This window comes from Geotrypetes seraphini, chromosome 4 (assembly GCF_902459505.1).
Source record: "Geotrypetes seraphini chromosome 4, aGeoSer1.1, whole genome shotgun sequence".
Lineage (NCBI taxonomy): Eukaryota > Metazoa > Chordata > Amphibia > Gymnophiona > Dermophiidae > Geotrypetes > Geotrypetes seraphini.
Genome location: NC_047087.1, coordinates 202,034,043 through 202,059,051, shown reverse-complemented (window position 1 = coordinate 202,059,051; position 25,009 = coordinate 202,034,043). Strand labels below are relative to the sequence as shown.

The 25,009-nt window shown below is 43.8% G+C and overlaps 1 protein-coding gene across 1 annotated transcript in view; it reads left to right on the top strand.

The window, feature by feature from the left end:
- The window catches only part of NDST2 (N-deacetylase and N-sulfotransferase 2), a 687,503-nt gene that overhangs the window by 256,597 nt on the left and 405,897 nt on the right, over window positions 1-25,009 (top strand). Inside the window, 1 exon segment of the mRNA XM_033942504.1 lies at window positions 18,320-18,403. The gene's annotated coding sequence lies outside the window, so the exon portion shown is untranslated.

The following is a 25,009-nucleotide window of genomic DNA, read 5'->3' as shown; positions in this document are numbered from 1 at the left end:
CGCGGGATAGATTTTGCGCTTCGGTGACTGTGTCCTTAAAAAGGGACCATGCTTGCTCTAGCGATTTTACAGTGCTTATCCTCTTTTTAATCTTCTGCCCCATGTAATCTTCTTAATCTTCTTCCCCATGAGTCTCATCGCTTCATAATTTCCTTTTCGGAAGTTCAGTGCCATGGCCGTTGTTTGGGATCAATGTTTTGCCCCCTGTGTCCAAGTTGTAGTGGATCATATAGTGATCACTGCTTCCCAGCGTCCCTTCTACTTCTACGCCTTGCACCTGTCATTGTCCATTTAGAATCAAGTCCAGAATTGCATTTCCTCTCGTATTTTCCTTGACGAGTTGTTCCAGGAAGCAATCACCTATGGCATCCAGAAACTTGGTCTCCCTACTGCAGCCGGAGGTGCCTAGGTTCCAGTCTATCCATGGATAATTTAAGTCGCCCATGATAACTGCGTTGTCTCCCTTGCAGTTGCGTTTAATCTCGTCTGTCATTCCTCCATCAGTTTCTTCGGACTGCCCTGGGGGTCGGTAGTAGATGCCGATCTTTGTTTCCATTCCTTTTGTTCCCAGAATTTTGGCCCATAGATACTCTACCTTATTTTTCATTTCTGGCGTGTTCTCTCCGGTAGACTCAATTCTCTCTTTGATGTATAGGGCAATATCCCCACCTTTATGACCTACTCTGTCTCTGCGTGATGCCGAAGATGTCAAGGTTATCTTTTTGTGCCATAGCTTCCAATTCCCCCATCTTATTCCTTAGGCTCCTTGCATTTGTATATATACACTTGAGTTTGGGACTCTCTAGCTACAGACTGCCTTCAACAGAAAAAAGGAAGAACCCAACAAATGGTGGTGTAACAGGCAAACACCAATATTTTTGGTAGCAAAATGCTATTTTATTATTTTATCATTTTTTTGGAAGGCAGCCTGGAACTGAAAGAGAAGGGTCCATGGGGTATGAAACTGGATTCTAAATCTCAAATAGATTCTGAAGGATTATCTGGACAAGCCTATTGTCAAGTTGGGGAGTTTTGATCTAGGTAATAGTGAATGTGAATGTATGGATAGATGTCATGTTGCAGCCATGAAATCTCCTCTCGTATGGGCTTGTGATATTATGGGTTATGAAATTATGACCCTCTAAAATCACCCCAGCCTGAACATAAGTGAAGGAAATGCAGACTTCTGGCTAATTCTAAAATGTGCATTTGCCAGTGGCAGACCCCATCCTGTTTGGATCAAAGAAAAACAAATTGATTAGACTTTTAATAGGCTATAGTCTACTGTAGATAGAAATAATAATAATAATTTATTTATATGCCCTCATACCTGGGAGGTTCTAAGCGGCTCACAGCATGAGAAAAACAATACATACATACATTTTCAATAAAAAAATTGCGATAAAATACAATAAAAGGCAGTACATACATTTCAATAAAATTGATTTGAATAAAAAGTACAACACATTTCAATAAAATTGATCAAGATGAGAAAGCAATGTATGCAGATAAGAAACATAAAAATAGAATGCAAACATGGTTGAAATAGGAGAAAAGGTAAAACCATTACGATGTCAGTAATTGAGTCTTTAGTAATTTCCTAAAATCTAAATAAGAAGAAGCTTCTAACATCATTTCTCTTGCAATCTGAAGTGTGTAGTACGCTTTCACTACTGTAGGCATATGGTTTAGGAAAAAATGTTGATTGGGGAAGTATCTTTGGATACATAGAAACAATCTATTAACAAAACTTAGTATAAGGCAGATCATTAATAGGGCCTGCAGCTCACTAATAATAATAATAATAATAATTTATTTTTTTGTATACCGCTATACTAAAAGTTCAAAGCGGTTCACAACAAGGGAAAAATACATACAATCGGTGAATATAAAATACATGATAACAATCAATAAAAGAATACAACAGGTAAAAGCATGGAAAGTTGAACAATGACCACAATTAAGATGTAAGCATGTCGAACAGACGTGTCTTTAGTGATTTTCTAAAAGCAAAGTAAGAAGTAGCCTCTAATATAGGTTTTCCAAGCCATGTACCGTATTTTCGCGGATATAACGCGCACCCGTGTAAAACGCGCACACGGGTATAGCACGCAGAAACCACACTTGTATGTACGGAAACTTTTGTATACAGCGCTCACGGGTATAACGCGCATGCTGCCCGACTGTCCTTTCGCCCGTCCCGACTCTCCTCTGGCCACCCCGACTCTCCTTTCGCCCTCCCCGACTCTCCGTGCGCTGTCCCGACTCTCCGTTTACCCGCCCTGCCCTCCCCCCCCGGCAGGACCACTCGCACCCCCACCCCGAAGGACCGCCGACTCCCCGACAATATCGGGCCAGAAGGGAGCCCAAACCCTCCTGGCCACGGCAACCCCCTACCCCCACCCCGCACTACATTACGGGCAGGAGGGATCCCAGGCCCTCCTGCCCTCGACGCAAACCCCCCCTCCCTCCAACGACCGCCCCCCCCAAGAACCTCCGACCGCCCCCCCAGCCGACCCGCGACCCCCCTGGCCGACCCCCACGACACCCCCACCCCCCTTCCCCGTACCTTTGGTAGTTGGCCGGACAGACGGGAGCCAAACCCGCCTGTCCGGCAGGCAGCCAACGACGGAATGAGGCCGGATTGGCCCATCCGTCCCAAAGCTCCGCCTACTGGTGGGGCCTAAGGCGCGTGGGCCAATCAGAATAGGCCCTGGAGCCTTAGGTTCCACCTGGGGGCGCGGCCTGAGGCACATGGTCGGGTTGGGCCCATGTGCCTCAGGCCACGCCCCCAGGTGGGACCTAAGGCTCCAGGGCCTATTCTGATTGGCCCACGCGCCTTAGGCCCCACCAGTAGGCGGAGCTTTGGGACGGATGGGCCAATCCGGCCTCATTCCGTCGTTGGCTGCCTGCCGGACAGGCGGGTTTGGCTCCCGTCTGTCCGGTCAACTACCAAAGGTACGGGGAAGGGGGGTGGGGGTGTCGTGGGGGTCGGCCAGGGGGGTCGCGGGTCGGCTGGGGGGGCGGTCGGAGGTTCTTGGGGGGGGCGGTCGTTGGAGGGAGGGGGGTTTGCGTCGAGGGCAGGAGGGCCTGGGATCCCTCCTGCCCGTAATGTAGTGCGGGGTGGGGGTAGGGGGTCGCCGTGGCCAGGAGGGTTTGGGCTCCCTCCTGGCCCGATATTGTCAGGGAGTCGGCCGGGCAAGAGGGCTTGGGCTCCCTCTTGCTCCGATCGCGGGTGCGGGTGGGAGCGCGTGCGAGCGGTCGTTCGGGGTGGGGGTGCGAGCGGTCCTGCTGGGGGGGGGGTGAATCGGGCGTCGGGCGGGGTGGGAACTATGTAGAAAAACTTTTGTATACCGCGCTCACGCGGTACGTAAAAACGCGTATAACGCGCGCGTTATATCCGCGAAAATACGGTATTCAGTCTAGCGGCCTGGAATGATAGAATTCTATCGAAAAACTTCTTATATTGACATGATTTTAAAGCTGGATAATTAAATAAATTTATTCTAGGTGTACTCTTATTGGAGTTGTTCAAAGGAAGCTGAGAAGCAAGATAATCTGGTAGCATCCCAAAGACTGCTTTGTAACAGATACAAGAAACTGACCCTGTGCACTTAAGTAACTGCCACAAAAATAATGACATTCAGGTCAGGTATATCAGATGACATCTAGTGGTTGAAAAGGCACTTCCATCAGCTGGATAAGAACAACATTGAGATACCATGTCACTGTGGAAGACTTGATAGGAGGTTTCATAAGTAACAAGTCCTGCATAAAATAAACAATGAAAAATGCTATGTGATGAGCTATGTGACGGCCAAGCTTCCACCGTAAGTGCCAAGCAGGTCCCTCCGCTCTCAGGATGAAATATGCCTCAAAATGCCCCCTGGCTGTGCCATACAACTGGAAACTGCCAAACGATGTGCCTACTCCTACTTCATACCGAGCCCCCACAGATCAGATCCCTTGAAGGTCTCCTCAACTTTAGTAAAGCAATAAAAACATACATCTTCACCTAACTCTACTGCCTATGACCAGTGGATTACAAAGAAATGTATATGGGTACTAGATCCCAGTACGTGTCACGTTAGGGTAAAAACTTGAATTGAAATTCTTCCATGGTAATTATGGAAAATTTAACCTGTAAATTGTATATTATGTCCCTAGTGTGTGTCAAGTTAGAATAATGTATTGAAAAACTTACACTGTAAGGATAATTATGACAAATTGTAACCTATAAACTGTATATTAAGTATATTGATATTAGACTCATGGAGGGGCATAATAAAAAAAAACGTCTAAGTCCCCTTTTGGCCTAAGGCCTTAAACGTTGAAAGTAGAAGCAGAGAAAATGTCCATTATCAAAAAAAACTTCCAAAAGGAGGTTTTTTTGATAATGGCCTGCCTCTATGTTCAGCTGTTTAAACGCCCAGACCACCACTACGTCTAAACTTATACCATATAATCAACCTAAAAAAAGCCTAAGCTCCAAACGTCCAAAACAAGGGCTTTTAGGCGAAGGAGGAGCCAGTCCTTCGCCTAAAAGCTGGATTCTGTAACCGGTGTCTTTCAAAAACAACACTGGTTAAAGAATCCACCCCCACCCCACCCCCCATGACATCGGGGCAAGAGGGAGCCCAAGCCCTCTTGCCCCGCGATCCCCAACCCTCACAGATGACATCGGGGCAAGAGGAAGCCCAAGCTCTCTTGCCCTGCGATCCCCCCCCGACAACATCGGGGCAAGAGGGAGCCCAAGCCCTCTTGCCCCGCGGCACCCCTGACCTCCCTGGGGCAGCTTGGGCTTTCTACTGGCTGAATTGTGTGGGGGGGAGGGGGTTGGGGATCGTGGGGCAAGAGGGCTTAGGCTCACTCTTGCCCCAATGTCATCGGGGGAGGGGGGGTTGGGGATTGCGGAGCAAGAGGGTTTGGGCTCCCTCTTGCCCCGATAGTGTTGGGGAGTTCGGGGGTGCCGCGGGGCAGGAGGGCTTGGGCTCCCTCCTGCCCTGATCGTTGTGTGTGGGGGGGGGAAGGGTGGATTGCGGCAGGGGAGATGAGCCATCTCTCCTGCCGCGATCATTGCTGTAGGGAGTAGGCAGGTTGCTGGGGCCGCTGAGCTGATCGCAGCAGCCATGATCAGCTCAGCGGCCCCTTTTCGGCACTTATACCTGTTTTGACTTGGTCTAAGTCAAAATGTATAAGTGCCGACTAGGCAACCTGCCTAAAGTTTTGATTATACCTGCTGCAAGTTTTGATTATACCGGCCCACCTCCCGCCCACCGCCCACCCTTTCCCCTCCTCTAAAAACGCCTCTTTTCTCTCTGCGCGTTTAGAGGCAGGGGAAAGGCCTAAGCTGGTTTTAGATAACATCTAAAACCAGCTTTGATTATGGGTACTTGGATGATCAGGCTTTTTGATCGTCCAAGTAGCCATTTAGGCCACATTTTAGACTTTTATTTTATTATGAGCCCCTTAGGATTTAAGTAGGCTGAAAGTTTTTTGAAAAAATAAATACAGTATAAAAAATATCATTTGGAATATAACGCGTTGGGCAGTGAGAGAATTTGGAAGTGAACATAGTAAATATATTACATACAGTTCGAGGAATACTTCTTAGTTTTACTATTTTGTAACATGGGCACTTATATTTCATAGTGCGTAATTCCAAAAGGGGCATGGCCAGGTGAGGGTAGGCCAGGAGCATTCCTGGAAATTAGGTGCATTGTTATAGAATACCTACATTTGTGTGCTTAACTGCCATTAGTTAAATGCGAGCATTTACACCAGCCTTAGGTAGGCATAAATGCTTGCACCAAAAGTTAGGCTCGAAATGCACACTAAGCTGATATTCTATAAAAGGATGCTCTGCAGAGTTCCCTTTACAGAATTCTAACTTAGTGTGGATCATCCTGACACCTAACTTGGGTGCCATCTATTAAATCTATCCCTTGATGAACACCCAAGGCACTTATGCGAGAACAAATGGTAATATACAGTAGTAGTAGTGGTGACAAATTGCTGCTACTTCCTGTGGCATTGAATGTATATGAATGTCCTTTAGATCCAGAGTACATAGCCAGTTCCCTTGAAGTGGAATGAGGAAACCTAAGGAAACCATCCTGACTTTTTTTTTACTTTGTGAGATGTTTGTTCAGGGTACTCAAATCTAGGATTGGATAGTATTCTCCTTTCTTTTTTGTGATCAGAAAATACCCTTGGTGTATTTGCAAGAATTTTTACAGGTCTGATTTTTAGGTAATAAGTAAAAAGAGAATATTAGTTGAAATGCATGAGGATTTGCAAAACCAAGATCTTGTCTGGCAGTAGAAATTAGATATGGGGCAAAATTAAGGTTGCCTGAAAGTATTTGACATTGAAAGTTTAACACCCCCCCCCCCCACACACACATACCTCCAACTGTAGTCTTCTATTCGTGAATTTTGCAAAGTGGAAGGCAAGCAGTTGAATTCAAGATAAATGCGTCATCTCATCTAGAAAATAATGGCAACATAATAGGGAATTGAGTGGCATTTTTGTTGAATTAACCATATTTCAACTAATGTAATTGCACAATTAAAAAGATCACAGCCAGGGTCATTGCGTAAAGTTAAGGGATCATATATATCATTTCTAATATTAGGGAAGCCGCAATGATTCCTAGTCAACATTTGCGAGACACAAGAATCAGTATGGTATGGTATATGTGCTCTACAACAGTAACGTGGCTGCCTATTGAAGAACATGTTCAGTCCAGTGCTTCCAAGGCATTGTGAAACCTGTTCATTTCAAGGGTAGCTTTCTGACTAGCAACCATTGTGACTTCAGTTATCGTTTCTTAGCAAACTGGATTCTTGGTTGAGTCTTACTAGTGAGTGTGCGAGATACAAGAATGGCACATATGCAGAAGTATGCAAGACTGAGATATATCAATAAACAGAACCTACCTCCAGTTGAAGACAGATTGACTCATTTGTTCTAGCCACTGTCATTCCTAGAGGAGAGATTGCTAGGAGTTACTTATCTCTTTCAGATTGATTTGACTGGAGATCTGATGTGGAGATCTGATAACCAAAGTACATACCCTTCCTTTACCTCCTAAACAAATCTAATGGCCTTTCTTACAAGTCCAAAAACAAAGCAAAAATCATTGCACTATTAAGAAAGAGACTAATATCACTAGTTGGTCCCCTAGATTACACCGAGTGTGAGAAGCAAAAATGGTTCCCAGAAGGGATTATTAGGTATCCTATATAATAAAACACTAGCTGCGCATGCGCATTCCTATCTGCGTGTTCTGTATGTCTGTGGCCGCAGGAGTGCGCATGCACGCTTAACAGACCCCACGCTCGCGGCAGCAGAAAACACTCCTTTGCCGGCTCCCCACTCGGTAAGGTTTTTTCGCCGGTCTGACCCTCCCATCCCTTCCCGACGTCTGACGGCTCACTTAGTCCTTTGCGGCCCCCCCTTCCCTTCCCGCGGTCCCAACTACGAACCTGGCGATTCCAGCAGCATGTGCAGCAGTCTTCACACGCTGCTTCTGGCCTTTCTATTGCCCTGATTTGCTCTGCCGCGTCTCTGATGATGTCATCAGGGACGTGCCAGAGTAAATCAGGGCAGTAGAAGGACCCGAAGCAGCGTGTGAAGACTGCTGCACACGCTGCTGGAATCGCCAGGTTCGTAGTCGGGACCGCTGGAAGGGAAGGGGGGCGGTAAGGGACTAAGGGAGCCGGACAGACCGCGGGAAGGGAAAGAGGGGTAGAGGAAACGCTACTGCTGCTGCACAGGGAAGTGGTGTGGGGGGAGGGAAATGGAGGGGGAGGGAATGCTGCGTTGGCTGCTGCACAGGGAAGTGATGGGAGAGAAATGCTGCTGCATAGGAGGCAGGGAGAGAGACAGATAGATAGAAAGACAGACAGACAGACAGCGGGAGGAAGGGAGACAGAAAGAAAAGAAGAAAGACACAGGGGCAGGGAGATACACAGAAAGACAGACAGACAAAGGGGGCCAGGGACAGAGACAGACAGAAAAAAAGACAGTGGGAGGGAGAGAGAGACAGAAATAAATACAGAGAGACAGACAGACATATATTCAAGCACCCGTTAATATAACGGGCTAAAATATTAGTATACTGATAAGTACCCTGAGTGGATTCAGATACATTTGATGGCATGACAATTTCAGTTGTTATACATGTGTTGAACAGAAGTGTGCCAAAAATTCATGAAATAAAAAGAAAAATCTTTCCAAGGACTATCATATACATGCAGAAAAACATATCTGTTAGTGCAAGGGTACCTGTAGTAATAGGGGACTCTGATGAGAATTGTCAATTTACAGACAATCACAGAATTAAAAATAAATCCCCCTCCCCCCCACATACACATTCCTCCAGCTGAGGGAAATTGTCTGGGCATATATTATAAGAAAGGCTCAAAAGAGTTGGGTGTGGGACCTGAGATGTTACTGCTTGGCTTTTTGAGATCAGCCTTTTTATTCAAGTATAAGCTGTCTTATTTGAGAGGTTCAGAGAGTTATGAGATGGTGGTGCCGATTGATATTAAAACCCCAAAGAAGCCGGAAGTTTCCATCGAAACACCTTCAGGACAAGACAAGACTATGTAGCTATTTCAAATTTTAGTGCGGTGTGTCTAGTGGAATGCTCTTCCGGAGTCTGTCATAGGGGAAAACTCCCTCTAGGGATGCAAGACAAAGTTAGACAAGTTCCTGCTGAACCAGAACGTACGCAGGTAGGGCTAGTCTCAGTTAGGGCGCTGGTCTTTGACCAGAGGGCTGCCGCGTGAGCGGACTGCTGAGCATGATGGACCATGGGTCTGACCCAGCAGCGGCAATTCTTATGTTCTTATGTTCAGGGCAGGATTAATTCTTTGAGGGCCTCTAGGCACACAAGTACACTGGGCCTCCCTGGCCCTGCCCCGCCCCACCCTGTCCCACCCAGATGTTGCCCAGTTCTTTAAAGGAGCTCTGTGGTTGCGCCTTCTGGTGCTTCCTCCTTTCCCTTTCGGGAACCTTAACATCCTGTTGCAAGGTCTCAGTATTGCTCTATATGAGCCCTTACAGGAAGCTTCCCTTTTGGATCTTACAGTCAAGACAGTGTTCCTGGTGGCGATTATGTTGGTGAGATGGGTTTGAGTTACAAGCTCTTTCCTACAGTAAGCCATTCCTTAGGATCATGGAAGCAGGGCTCTCCTTACACACGATTCCATCCTTTTTACCTAAAGTTGTCTTGTTCTTCCACGTGAAAGTGTTCCATTTGCTGGATGTCAAGCAAGTACTTCTTCGATACCTTGAAGTTACCAGTGAGTTTAGCCTTTCAGATCACCTCTTTGTTCTGATCAGTCATACTAAGAGAAGGAGGCCGGCATCTAGGGCCTTAATTTCCAGATAGATTAAAATGGCCATTTCCTCCGCATATGTGAGCTGTGGTAAGCAGCCACCAATTGTGTTGGAAGTGCTCCACTAGAGGGGTTGCTGTTTCTTGGGCAGAGATTAGGACTGCCTCTCCTGAGGAGATTTGTAGAGCGGCTACATGGTCTACCCATCATACCTTTACCAGGTCCTCTGTTTTAAAGGCAGGTTTAGTGGGCCTGCCCTAAACCCTGGGGACTGCTTTGGTATGTCCCTAGTGTTCAGGACAACTGGACACATTGCATTAGAATGTTGTATTATCATTGACTAATTTTGGGCGTTGACTTGTGCATTTATTGAATACCAACACAAGCTTTATTGTCAGGATCTCCTGTTCTGTATTAGTATTGTTTTATTCTTTTATGTTATGTTACAAAAACTTTCAATAAAACGTACTGAACTTAAAAAAGAAATAAAGATTAGGTTTCTTGCCTCAGTAATCTTCTTTCTTGTAGATATGTCTAGTGGTCCTGAAGTCCCGCCCTGTGCATGGGCTTTGCCTGCCTTTTGTCTTAGGATTAGTCTGAATTTGAAGAATTTTCTGTGTCTCAGAGGAGCTGAGAGGATGAAAATAAATAAAGAAGAAAAATGATACATAGGCAAATTCTCATGACCATAAAGTCTGGCTTTAGTCTCTGCTTGATAACAGGTCATGTGAATAGCTATGAGCTCTATACATAGTTAGTGCTGGATTCACAAGTTTGGATGCTATAATGTTATTTCCTATGTTTGTTACAGAGCAGACCAAAATTGTAGTGTCAGGGATTTTTCCCTGTTTCCCTCCTTCCTGTTATGTCTTTTATTACAGTGCTACTTGATTGTTGTTGTACAAACTGAGGAGCAGCTCTCTGGGAAGGAGGTGGAGTGAAAACATGGTTGACAGTTTTCTTCAAGCAACTTGCTAGTTAGATACAAGACCCTAGCATTCAGGACCTACTAGACACATGTACAAGAAAGAAGATTACCGAAGTAAGAACCTAATCTTTCTATGTATTGTATTTAAATTAAACAGCACTCAAATGCAGTGATTATTACTTATTTTTGAGACAGCATGCAGAATGTTGCTGAATTTGCATATATTGTGAGCCTGATTTGCAACTTTATGCACTGAAAGTGTATGATTTGTAAATACCAATAGAAAGATTTAATATCACTCTAAAATATTTCTTTAAAGGCTCCAAGGGAGGTGTGTTTTGGGGAAAATTAGATAATATGTAGAAATAAAAAGAATCCAAGTGATACCTTTTTTATTGGACTAATTAGAGCATGGTTAGATTTACCCCCTCTTCTACTAACCCACACTAGCGGTTTTAGCGTGGGGAGCCGCGCTGAAAGGCCCACGCTGCTCCCGATACTCATAGAGTTCTTATGAGCGTCGGGAGCAGCGCGGGTCATTCAGCGCGACTCCCGGCGCTAAAACCGCTAGCGCAGTTTAGTAGAAGAGGCCAGTTTTCAAAGGTAATCCTTCTTCAGATCAGAGATGAGCAAATGGAGACAGCTATATAAGAGTAAAACATCAAAGTATTCAAATGACAGTCTTACAGGGTTGGAGACAGGGATATAAGGAAGGGTGATATGAAGGTGTCAGAGCAATAATAATTGTTGTGTAATGTGAGAAAGCCAATGTCTTTAAGTCCTGTCTAGTGGGTTTCAAAATGTTTTATCATTTTGATCTCAAAGGTGTTGTGTTCCTGGATTGTCTTAAAATGTCCTTTTAAAATTTTCACTATAAAATCATTGAAGCAGTGTTCTGGTTTTCTGAAATGTCGTCCCGCGGATATGATATCCTGGTTGGCATTGCATATTTTTAGTATGATATATGTGTAAATTAGTCCTAGTCTTTAGCATCTGGCATGTTTCTCCAATATAGCATACTTTTCTACACCTTTTGCATTGAATTGTATAAACTACATTTGAAGATGAGCATGTGAAGGATCCCCTTATGTTGACTGTTTCTCCCATTTGGTTGACTGTGGGGTCTTCTGAAATATGTTGGCATAGTTTTCAGCTAGTTATTTTGCAGGAAAGTGTGCCATTCTCTTCCTTGTGTTTCTCTCTTCCTTGAGTGTAGGGAGTGTGTTCTTTACCAGTTTTTGTTTCAGGTTGGGTGGCTGTCGGAAGGCCAGCACGGGTGCAGCTGGAAATATTTCTTTCAGCAATTTATCCCCCTGGAGTGTAGTGGCTTTAGATCCTTTAAGATTTTCCTCAGTTTTCCAGCTGTGAGTTGTATGTGACTATCAGGGGAACTCTCTCTGTGGTCTTCTTGCCTTTGTCTCTGGGTATTTCAAGGGAGGAGACAATATTATTGGAGATGATATTGGAATAGTATCCTTTTTGTTTAAAAGATTCAGTCAGGGTTTTGATGTGTTTATCTCTGTCTTTTGGGTCAGAGCAGATATGGTGGTATCGGATTTTTTTGTATATCAGGGATGAAAGCCGAAGTTGTGGAGAAAGCTGTATCAGTCTAGGTTTTTTGTATAAAGATGTTTGTATATATCCATTGTCTAGAAAGTAGATTTTCTCTAAGGAGTAGTCCATTTTTAATTTGATTGTAGGATGATATGTAATGAAAGAATTGTAAAACTGTCTGAATTCTTCTCCCTCAGTTCAAATCATAAAAATTTTATCAATGTACATACCAGTAGTATATCGTTTTTTTTCCTGATTTATATGTATTCGGGTTTGTCTGATATATATGTATTCACGAATGTCTCTTCCAGTTCTGCTATGAAAAGTTTAGCATATTATGGTGCCATCCTGGTGCTTATAGCAGAGAATTAGGAAACAAAAGTTTTTAGCTGTCATTGAATTTTCTATATTCTCTGCTTGTTATTGAAGCACCAAGCTATCCTTAATATTAGCTATTCTAGTCACCTGATGTAAATTTGCCTTGGACTCTAACTTGGAGACTTGGGTACTTACATGCATACGAAGTACCATAGGTTTCTACGGTACTTCATGTGTCAAAGAGTCCCTTTTACAGAGCTGTGGTAATGATGCTGCCATGGTAAATGCACTGAAGCCTATTAAATTCTTATAGGCTTTGCTGTATTTACTGCAGCTGCATCGCTACTCCGGCTTTGTAAAAGTGGCCCTAAGTGTTTTGAAAATGAGTCTCCATATCTTCTACTTAGCTAATTAGTGTATGATTTTCTTTTAGTTTTGCAATAATCCCCTTAGAGAAAGACTTGAGATAAGGAGTTGGAGCTTGAGTTTTGTTCTAGATAGCTCTTCCCCACCCCCCCAACAGAAAGTCTTGGTAGAACTCCAAAGTAAAGGTCTGTACAGGAACGGGGATTGCGGGAATCCCATGGGTCCCACAGGACTCCCACAGGGATCCCTCCAGATCTATGGGACTCCCACGGGGATCCCCTCCAGGCTCACGGGACTCCCACGGGGATGGAACCGGGGTTCCCAAGGCCTGGAAAGAGAATTAGTAGAATATAGACAAAAGCAGAAACTGGGACCAAGATGATAGAAAAACAAAATGTCCCAACAACAAGGGAGATGTTCATTTTGAAGGGGGGTGGGCATAAGCTCAAAGTGGGAGGCCCAGTCCCCTCTCATGGTTATGCCACTAATTGCGTTTAGTACAAAATGAAGTACTTGATGAGTTTGGTTTGGGGTTTCCAGTTCAGTTTTGGCACATTTTTCATATGCAACCATTATCCTGAAAAGTGTCTCTTTCAATTCTGCTTTAAATGTTTTTGATGCTGTATTGTTTGATTCTTTACTCATTGCCGCATTAAAAACCATTTGTGGATCTTTGAAGGACCTCTCACAAGCTACCTATGCCAGATGGTGGAACCAGATCTGTTTGTTCTACAGATATGAGCTTTATATTGCCAAAAAATCCAACTCTTATTTCTTTTAACAAGACCCTACAGTCACATGGCCTAATGTCTATTCTAATTCTTTCCGGTGATATATGCATCTCTTATTTCTGTTCATTGTTATTTGTTTATATTGTATTTTATTGTTGTTTTAAATAAACTAAGATTTTTTAAAAATTAAAACTGTCGGAAGTAAATGCTGCTTTTTATGGGGACAGGTAACTTTTAGGGGGGAACGGGTGGGGATGGAAGGGATTCCTTGCGGGGACGGGCGGGAACAGAGGGGATTCCTCACAGGTTCGGGTGGGAATGGAGGGGATTTCCAGCATGTACCTTTCCCAAAGGTGTGATTCTCTAAATGGTGCGATCATGTGATTGACATATGTTCGGTGACTGCTTTTAAGTCGACCGCCGACAACATTGCCATCCAGAAAATCAGGGTCTTTGCGTCTCTATCTCTAAAATTATACCTCACGTACTTTGAACAATTTTCAGTACACTTGCCTGCTTTTAAGTTGGCTTGCAGTCTTTATATAATTTCCTTCCCTGGTAAAAGTGATGAACCACATCAGGTGTTTTTCTTTGCAAAGAAACCAAAATCAGTTGTAGAAGATTTTTAAATCTATTCAATTCTTACTCTGATCCATTCTTGCAGTTAAGAGATTCTCAGCAAAGAAAGTGGGAATGATAGGATTTGAAGACACTTTTAAGGGTTTAATCCTTGCCTCTCTCAGAAACTCAGCCTGAATATTTTTCATAGTTCTTAGTTTAGATTTCAGAGCATTAGTAATTAGCTAAGTAGATAGCAAAACTGGATGCATAATAAACTCCAAAATGCTTGTATTAAAAGTCATACTACTTTTTGTACCTTAACCACTCTAGTAGCTGTGGCTGCGTGTTATGTCAACATTTCTCTTGTATATAAGGCTTAGATCAGCTTGTATCCTGCGGACAATTTGTTTGATTTCTATTCCTTGGATTATTTATGTGTACAGTATGCTTGTATCTTGCCTTGTTAACATTTCTCCTTTTTTATTTATATATTTTAAATCAATAAAATCTTTGGACTAAAAAAAAAGTAGAATTCCTATGAGTGTAGTCATTGTTACCACCGTGGCCGGCGCTAAAAACTGCGCTACGGTTTTGTGAAAAAAAAAAGGGGAGGGGAGTATATATAATTTAAAAACCTGCAGTAAAACAAAAATATATGACTGCTTGGGAAAAAGAATCACATAAACACACTGATTACTTTTTGGTCAGGTAATCTCAAATTATATCCATAAATACTCAATATTCTCTGTAGGATTAGTACACAACTGAAAATTATCATGAAAATGTGGAACTGTGTGGAAAAAAAATTTAAAGATTTCAGAACAGATATTTGGCTTTTAGCCCTCATTAACGTACCAAATAGGATGATATAGTACAGGGGTGCCCACACTTTTTGGGCTTGTGAGCTACTTTTAAAATGACCAAGTCAAAATGATCTACCAACAATAAAATAAAAAAAAACCCACAAAGCACACTGTACGCTGAGAAAATGTTAATTATCATTCCTATTCCGGGGTTTTTTCAAAGAGGTCAAGGCAGATTACTCTATGCACTGTCACCTCAGTAACAACCATACAAAAATAGACAAATATACCCCCCCTCCCTTTTTACTAAACCACAATAGCAGTTTTTAGCGCAGGGAGCTGCTCTCGACGCTCATAGACTCCCTGTGCTAAAAAACGCTATTGTGGTTTAGTAAAAGGGGGTTGTAAACAACTAAATGTATGAAGGGATACAATCGTATATAATAGCAATAATATAATCCAAAACATATTGTAAATTGTATTTAGTAGAACATCTTCCTTTACTTTGTTTTGAAAACAGAAAGTTTATCTTTCCTCAATCGAGAAATAAAAATCTGAGTGACTGGCTATATCACACTTCTAAAGAACAATTTGATCATGATGAAAGGGAAACCGTATTGGGACATAGTTCATGTGGGCACTGCTCTAATTGTAAAGTAATGGCCATAATCTCTCATTTTGTCAACCCCAGTGATGGCAAGAACTATGTTTTACGGCATACCTCTACGTGTCAATCCTTCAACATTGTGTATGCAATTCAATGCCCTTGTGACTTATTAAATATAGGCCAAACATCTTGCACTTTCACCGTGAGGTTAACTGAACATAAAAGCTGTCTAAATGCACGTAAGATGACAGCCCCTATGATTACTCATTGTGTTCAGTTTGAACATAAGTTTGAAAATCTGAAATGCTGGGTGATTGAAAAATTAGTTCCATCCTTAAGGAGAGGAGACATTAGAAGATTGTTATGGCAGAAAGAGCAACAGTGGATCCACCGCTTGCAAACAATTGATCTTCAGGGGTTGAATACTGCTCATGAGTGGCAACCATTTTTTTGATTTGCCTTATTGTGTTTTTGTGGTACTGGACTATAAACGCATATTTAGAATTATCTATTTATAATGTCCCTTCCGATTTGAATTGGTGCTTAGCAAATTACGCATCACGTTTTGTGATGACATTATGACGCCTGGCTCCTTCGCCTTCTTGAATGAGCTGGGTGTGTCTCACAGTCCTAGAGCCATCTTGAGAGGAGTCAGCTCCATTGTTGGTGTTTTGCAAGAGTGTGGAGAAGATTGGACATTAAATGGATCCCCTGAAGTAGCCAGTTTTGGCGAAACAGAAAGACTTTTCTGTTGGGAAAAGAAGCCAGATATTGGATGAGAAGATTTTGGTTTAGAACATCTTTAGATAAGTGACACCTTTCTATATCTGACACTAGTGCTTCTGATTCCACGCCGTTAGAACCTGTGGAAAATTTTGAATTGGAGTTGTTGCTTTCTCCTATATTTTAGATAGATTGGGCTCTCATTCACCATTTTTGATATTTGAAGATTAACGGAACACTAAGAATATAAGCTCTGTTGCATATGAATGAAAATATTGCACATGAATGATTGAAAGTAAAGTATATATAATTGTATGGAGTTTTTTTACAAACCAGTGATGATGCAAGCGGCTTAGGGTACTTGTGTAGTCCCGGCTGCTTGCAATTGAGGTTTGTTTTTCTCCGTTTTTTTGTATTTATTATTTTTTTTCACACAAGATTGTGTTATGTCCGTATTTCTTTCCATGTGGTATGAATGAAGCCCTTCTACTAAATACAATTTACAATATGTTTTGGATTATATTATTGTTAATAAAAGGGGGGCCATAGTGCAAAATATAGACGGCAGATATAAATTCAGACACATTTTGATCACTAAATTGAAAATAAAATCATTTTACCTACCTTTGTTATCTGGTGATTTCATGAGTCTCTGGTTGCACTTTCTTCTTCTGACTGTGCGTCCAATCTTTCTTCCCTTCTTTCAGTCTGTATGCTTCCTCTCCTTCAGACCTCATTCCCTCCCCCAACTTTTTCTTCCTCTCTCCCTGCCCTTTCTTTCTCCCTGCTTCCCTTTCTTTTTTTTCTCTCTTCATGCCCCCTTTCTTTTTTTCTGTTTCCCTTCTTTCCTTCTTTCTCCCTGCCCTCCCCCAAGCCACAGCCGCCGCCATCGTGGAACAGGCTGCCGCCGCCGCCACCCCAAGCTCTCCCTGCTTCCTTGCTTCAGGATGACCAGCATTCCTCCCCCGACATCAATTCTGCCGTCAGAGAGGAAGTTCCGGCCCAGCCAGGCAGCGATTGGCTGGCCCGAACTTCCTCTCCGATGGCAGAATTGACGTTGGGGAGAGGAAGGCTGATCAGCCCGGTAGATCGCCAAGGCAAAGTGAGTCTATCACGGAGCCCGGGATGGGCTCTGCGATCGACTCACTTTGCCTTGGCGATCTACCGGTTGATCGTGATCGACCTATGGGGCACCCCTGGTATAGTATGTCAATGCCACTGGATTTTCCAATATTTTGTTCACTTGATTCCAGATGGATCTCCAAAATTTAAGTATCAAGGGACAATAGTATGGTAAATGATCTGCTCGGAATAACAAACTTCTCTTTATAATGATAGGGGTTGCAAACAATTTATTTTGAGGAACTGGAAAAACTGGGATAGATTAAGTTATACTTTTTGGTGGGAATCTCTATGTCACACTTTTAAAATGGAACGTTTGATGGCCATATAGCAGAGACATTATAGGAAGTTTGTGGATATTTGGGAGCCATTGACAAAATTCTGTAGGGAGTGATTGTTGATTTTGCTCATTGATAATGCACGTCCAGGGTGGGTGGGACGATATATTATTAATTTGAGTGCAAATTGTTAGATATGTAGTGGGGGTGTGTGATATATGTATTTGTCATAGAATATATTTTTGATTGAATTTAAGTGATGTTAAAGTATAAAATGACTGTATAAATATGTTGCACTTATTTTTGGCTTTAAAATGAATAAAGATTTATTTAAAAAAAAAGATTTCAGAAAATAATTCATACAACAGTATCTTTGTTTAAATTTCTTATATACTGCCTGCAAGCCAAACCTGTCAAAAGAGTGTGCATTTAGGTAGAGTAGGGCTCACAATCTACATTTATACCTGAGGCAATAGAGGGTTTAGTTCCCTGAGATCTAAAGGGAGTTGCAGTAGGATTTGAAGCAAGCTCCTCTGAGTTCAAATCCGTAGTAACTTCAACAATAAAATCCCAACCCCCTAGGACTAAAGATTAAAAAATCTCCACAGGACTCACTATCCCACCCCTCCCTTCTCAAAATCTCAATAAATCAGTTTAAAATACCATTTTGCTAGAAATATTCACCCCTTCCAACATGAGTGTTACTATCAAATCCTTCTGATCTCCATGAAAGCCACATAAAACTAGAAATGCAGCAAGGCAGGGAAGAGCCAACTGATGATTCTATGAGTTGGTGAGGCTATCGGGATATATTGTTTAGCTTTTGACTGCAGCTACTCTTCCTGTTCTGAGAAGCTGTTGCCCTAGGTGACTACCTAATGGTCTTGCTTGTTTAGAAGAAAGATTTGGTACTGAATAGCCAGAAATCTACATTTTTCTGTTGTAATGTAGACCATACTTATTTTCTTCTCTCCATAGGTGACTGGCGACCTTCATTGAACATACACTTGTTGAAGCATAACCTTGCTGCTTCCTGCCCTTCAGTTTACGATACTGAATGAGGTAAAATATGTGTTCTTTTTCTCTGTGTTTATTTTATATCCTTGAATTCTTGTTTATATGTGCACGTAAAAGAGATGACTGTTGCAATGGTTTTATATTCACTAGAGCAGAGCTTGACAAATCACAGGCACCAGATTGCCGTGGTGCCTAGAAATTGCACCCTAGTGCCTGGAATTTCATGTTTCCCATTTTTTTTGTTTGTTTCTTTTCTTAGCACTCCTCTGTAACTGCTGCTCTTGCCTCTGCACAGTGATCGGGCTTTCTATACTTGAGCCATGTAGTGCAGGAGGTTCAGGAAGTCTTTCCAAATCTGCTGCACTGCACAGTTCAACCACAGAGAGCATAATTGCTATGCAGAGGTGGGAGGAGCAGTTTCTGAGCATTTGATCTTGTGGTCTGTATAGGAAACATACGATTCACACTGTGGGCTTAGTAGGGTGTAGATATTGTTGCCCTTTGGGCCTACCTGCTGGGTCCAGTCCAGATACAAGACATTGTCATTCGAGTAGTTGTTTCTAGAGAAATATAGATGAAACATGATAGAGGTTCACACCAGCCCTGGGTCTAGCATATGGTGCTATTGTGAGAATACTTGTAAACCCTGCTGGTGACACATGCATCAGACAGAGCATAGTGACATCACTTCTTATCCCTCCCTCCTTCCCTTTTGCTTTTCATAGTGGGTGAGAAACTAGTGTATTAGCCTCAGAACCTTGATATCAGATAAGACAAGAATGGGAATTGTCATGAAAACAATTGACTCAAATGACTCAGAGGTGATATGATAGAGGTCTATAAAATACTGAGAGGAGTGGAAAGGGTGGATGTGAATCGCTTGTTTACTCTTTCAAAAAATACTAGGACTAGGGGGCATACAATGAAGTTACTAAGCAGTAGATTTAAAAAAAACCTGGAGAAAATATTTCTTCACATAACATGTAATAACAGCGGTACCTGGAGTGGCCCGCCTCCTGTTACTTAACACCCCTTCCCCCGTCCTTGTATACCTCTAACTAACCCCAAGAAGACAAAACACACCTTAGTTGGTAAATACCTGGCCGCAGCCCTGTTTATTGAATAATAACATATTCAAGAATTCAACATAATTAAATATACATAAGTTAACAGCCAAACCAAAACATTGACAAACCCCATAACAATGGTATCACCATTGTTACCTGATCCCGAGCTACCCTCCGAAGTAATTGGCCCCCGACCCCGCCATCCAAGCTAGGGTCTGAGGGGTGGCATGTCCCACACATGCCCCATTATCCAGGGTCAACCGACCCACCGGGCACGGCTCCCAGCCGGCCCACCGCTCATCCCTTGATGAGCCCCAGTAGCGAGTAGCTCGGGATACCGCACCCCATCCATCCCACGCACCCCAACCTAATGGGCGGGCGGGTGGGAACACAGTCTCGGAGGACCAAAAGGTTTAAGTCCTCCGAGCATGCTCCCTTTGTACCCCTCCCACCCACAATCCCCCTCGGCTGCGACGCCCCGAGGGGCGGAAGGGGAAGAGATCCTGCGACCACGGACCGCCCCCCCTTCCGCCCCCCCCGCTCTCTTTCTAACTAGCCCAACGGGCGCCTCGGCAGGCCACCCAGCCCCGCGTTAGGGGCGCCCGTCGAGACTAGCTCTCGGGCTTGCTTATTAAACTCTGGAAAGTGTTGCTGGAGAATGTGGTTAAATCAGTTAGCGGGGTTTAAGAAAGGTTTGGATAATTTCGTAAAAGAGAAGTCCATAGGCCATTATTGAGATGGATTAGGGAAATCCACTGCTCATTCCTAGGAAAAGCAGCATAAAATCTGTTTTACTACTTAGGATCTAGCTAGGTACTTGGGACCTGAGTTGGCCACTGTTGGAAATAGGATACTGGGCTTGACGGACCTTCAGTCTGTCCCAGTATGGCAATTCTTATGTTCTTATGTTAAACTTTTATGTAAAATTAAATCTGTTTGAACATTCATTTAAATAATCTTTAAAATGAAAATATATTTACAGAGAGTTAAGGAAGGGAAAGGTAAAAAAATGACTAAAAACTAAAACATAATTTACAATTAACAAAAAAAGGTGAGAGAAGGGGAAGGGTCACTATGGACAGAAGCTGCCTTTGTAGGTGGGACAAACTAAGGGTCCTGGGATTGGTTGGGTCCTGTCTCCAGCAGCTTCCAGGACCCTTTGTCGCTGATGAATGGCCTTGAGTATTAATCCTATTCTCTCTAGCACAGTGGCTGGTGCAGGGCATGGTTCGGTTCTACCTGCAGCTACAGCTAGCCCTTGAACTCCTAGAGCTTCAGCTTTCTATGTTGGGAGGATGAGGAAAGATGCAGGAGAGTATTGTCCTTTCTCCCAGAGATTACAAGATCCTCCTGAGAATGGTCCAGCTGCCCCTGTGGTTACACATGACCCAAGATGGGGGTTGTGCTGTAGGACTGCTGCTGCTGTCTGTAGCTTCTGCACCACCACCACCTCTTCTTCCATTTCCTCCTCATCTTTCTCCATGTTCTCCTCCCTGTCTCTAGGTCAGGGGCATCATACTCAGGCCTGCTTGCCAAATTTGGCCCGCAGGGTGATTAAATTTGGCACAAGATTTGGCTGCCATTCCTTCCCTCCTTCCATCCTGGCTTCCTGGTCTCACATTAAAGCAGCCTGCAGAGGATCGCCGGTCAGCAGTAGCAATCCTATCAGGCTGCCGTAGCCTCAGCAACACGTTTCCTCTGCTGCGGTCTCATACATCAGAGGAGGGGCAGGAACGCAGCAGAGGGAACGTGCTGTGTAAGCTGACTGCAGCCTGCTAGGATCGCTAAAGCTGATTGGCGATCCTCTGCAGGCTGCTTTAATGTGAGACCGGGAAGCCGGGATGGAGGGAGGGAAGGAACAGCAGGCCAAATCTCGGGCCAAAAGGAAAGATGCCAGACCTCCAGGAAAGGGAAAGGAAACGGAAAGAGAGGACAAATGGAAGATGGATGGTTAGCAAGGAGAAAGAAGAAAGATGGAGACCCTGGCAAGTGAATTATGAGAAGACAACCAGAGCCTGGGACCAACATGATTTGAATAATGACCAGACAACAAAAGGTAGAAAAAATAATTTTATTTTCTGTTTTATGATTACAATATGTCAGATTTGAAATGTGTATCCTGCCAGAGCTGGTATTAGACAGCAAACATGAACTAGAACCTAAAAGAGAGAGGGAAAGTCTTTTTTATTTATTTTGTTTACATCACCGAGCTGGCATAGGGTTGGAGAGGTTGTAACCCTATACTTCTACTAAGACTATTAAGGTGCACATTTAGCACACTCTAAATCGGTTAGCATACCTTAATAAAAGAACCTCCAAGTATCTTTTAAAATAATTCGGCCTGCGACTTAGCCTATGTTTTAGATTTCGGCTCCTTATGTGATTGAGTTTGACACCCCTGCCCTAGAGGCTGGTGGATGAGCTACGAAGGTGAGAAACATAACTCTTGTTTACAGTCATGCTGTCTATTAGCTGCACATTTGACCATTGTAGTTGGGAATTGACTACAGTATATGGGATAAGGAACTAAATTTTGCCTATTGATTATATGTTGCCACTATACTTTGTGGCACCATAGATGGCTACCTGCATCCATGTGGCTGCAATAGAGATGTAGGGAGCATTTAATGCTGCATTATTAATCACCTGCCTGTGCCTGCAGCGGGCAGCTCACTTCCATAGATAATCTGATTTATACCACTGCAGGTAACCGGCCTTTTTCTTCAAATCTTCAGTCTTTATGGAGACAAGGGGTGGGAAGAACAGTTGAGTGGCAAGTACATGACAAATATTTCACAATGCTATCTTACTATTCACAGGGATCTTATTTCCAGGGCAGGACATATGTAGCGATGGCAATATTACACCCTGAAATTAGCTTACTTCACTCCTAATGGATCAGTACAGATGGCTGGCACATTGCTGTGGAATGGAAATGGTAGCCTAGTGGTTGAAAATAGAAATATGATGGCAGATAAAAGGCCAAATGGCCCATACAGCCTGTCCATCTGCAGCATCCACTATCTCCTCTCCCTAAGGGATCCCATGTGCCTGTCCTATGCTTTCTTGAATTCAGACACAATCTTTGTCTCCACCACCTCTACTGGGAGACTATTCCATGCATCTTGCTACCTTTTTTGTAAAAAAAAGTATTTCCTTAGATTACTCCTAAGCCTATCAACTCTTAACCTCACTCTGGAGTCTCCTTTCAGTTGAAAAATACTTGTCTCATGCGTATTTGATCTGATTTTAATACTTGATATACTGCTAAAAATCGTAGGGTTATTTCAGTTTACAATTCTAAAATATTCTCATCAAACATTTTATAAACATCTTAATAACATCTCGTTATACAATAACAGCAATACACCACTTGAACCTCACATCAGCTCTAACATAGGTATTTAAATGTCTGTCATCTCTCCTCTCCTGCCTTTCCTCCAAAGTATACATAGTGAAATCTTTAAGTCTGTCTCCATACACCATATGATGTAGACCAGTGTTCTTCAACCGCCGGTCCATGTACCAGTGCCGGTTTGCAGAAAATTCCTGCCGGTCCACGCAGGCCGGCGAGATCGACGTGGTTAAATTTCCTGCCAGGTGTATAGCAGTGGGCGCCCCGACTGTGGTGGTGTTGGCAGGGCTGGATTAAAGGGCAAAAAGAAAGACAGAAGCCGCGGGACTTTTCCTCTTGCCTGCATCGCTATAGGCTCTGACGATCTTGATCTCGCACCCCTCTGAAGTGACTTCCTGTTTTTGAGGGGCAGGATTTAGACTGGCAGAGCTTATAGCGAATAGCAATGCAGGCAATAGGAAAGGTACCGCGGCTTCTGCCTTTGTTCTTGCCTGTCCATCTGCGGGACCACAATTGAAGGTAGGGTAGGTTTTGTCTTTGTTATTACTGCCAGGGCCGGATTAAAGGGTAGGCCCAGGAGGCACGTGCTTAGGACCTGAAATTGTTAAGGGGGAGCAAACAGGGTAGCTGCCCTAGACCCCGTGATCCGAATTTCTCTTTCTCTTCTTTCCCTCGCTTCCTGATCTGTTACTTTTCAGCGGGGTCCCGACACGGCAGCCATTCTCACACATTGCCGGTGGCTGCCCTGAAGCTTTCCCTCTGTGGCGATCTGCCCTGTTGGAAACTGCGGCAGAGAGAAAACTTCAGGGCAGCCGCCGGCAGCTTATGAAAATGGCTGCCGTGTCGGGGCCCTGCTGTGCCCAGCAAGACAAGATTCTGAACTGAACCATCGTGAATAGGGAGGATCCAAGATGGCTGCACGCTAAGTCTGGCGTCTCTTACCTCTCCCGAGGGGCCGGTTAACTCCTTGATATTCTTCATATATTTGAATCCTCTACGGCGCCTATGTGTCCTGATGCCGCATACTAAAAGGAAGGGGGTTCTGAGAACTGCTTCCTCCCAGCTCAGAACCTCTACGCCAGTACAGTAACAAACCCTGGAGAGGTTTCTGAGCCAGCTTACAACCTCGGAACCGAGAGAAGAGGGCCCTGCTACAAGTCTGGACGATGGAGCGTCCAGCTTCTTAGGGCATGAAATTTCACTGTCCCCTCCGGTATCCAGCGCACCGCCATGTCCAACGTCAACGCGGGTTGCCCCGACAGAGAGTCCAGGGGTGGAAGTCGCAGATCTGGACTTGAGTTTGGAGGAAGGAGCCCCCGTGGGAAGGACAGCTGAGCAACCGACTTTGGGAGCCTCAGCGAGTTCATCGCTGCTTCAGACTCCCCCGGTGGTAACTCTAGAGAACATTTGGCAGGCCTTGCAGAGCCTCGACAGCAAGCTTTCAGGATCAACATTAGAGGTACATAATCTCTCAGAGAAAGTGGATAATTTATCTAAAATAATTCAACAAACTAAACATGACTCTGCTGAACAAATAACCTGTGTTAAATCTGAAGTTAAAGATTTAAAGGCAATAACATCAACGCTGGTTAAAGATAAGACATAAGAACATAAGAAGTTGCCTCCGCTGAGGCAGACCAGAGGTCCATCTCGCCCAGCGGTCCGCTCCCGCGGCGGCCCATCAGGCCCATTGCCTAAGCAATGGTCCCAGACTATCCCTATAACCTACCGCTACTCTTATCTGTACCCCTCAATTCCTTTATCCTCTAGGAACCTATCCAAACCTTCTTTGAAGCCTTGTAACGTGCTCCGGCCTATCACAGCCTCCGGAAGCGCGTTCCATGTGTCCACCACCCTCTGGGTGAAAAAGAACTTTCTGGCATTTGTTTTAAACCTGTCTCCTTTTAGTTTTTCCGAATGCCCCCTTGTACTTGTGGTTCCCCGTAATCTGAAAAATCTGTCCCTGTCTACTTTTTCTATACCCTTCAGGATCTTGAAGGTTTCTATCATGTCTCCTCTAAGTCTCCGCTTTTCCAGGGAGAACAGCCCCAGCTTTTTCAGTCTGTCAGTATATGAGAGGTTTTCCATACCTCTTATCAGTTTAGTTGCTCTTCTCTGGACTCCCTCAAGTACCGCCATGTCCTTTTTGAGGTACGGCGACCAATATTGGACACAGTACTCCAGATGCGGTCGCACCATTGCACGATACAGTGGCAGGATGACCTCCTT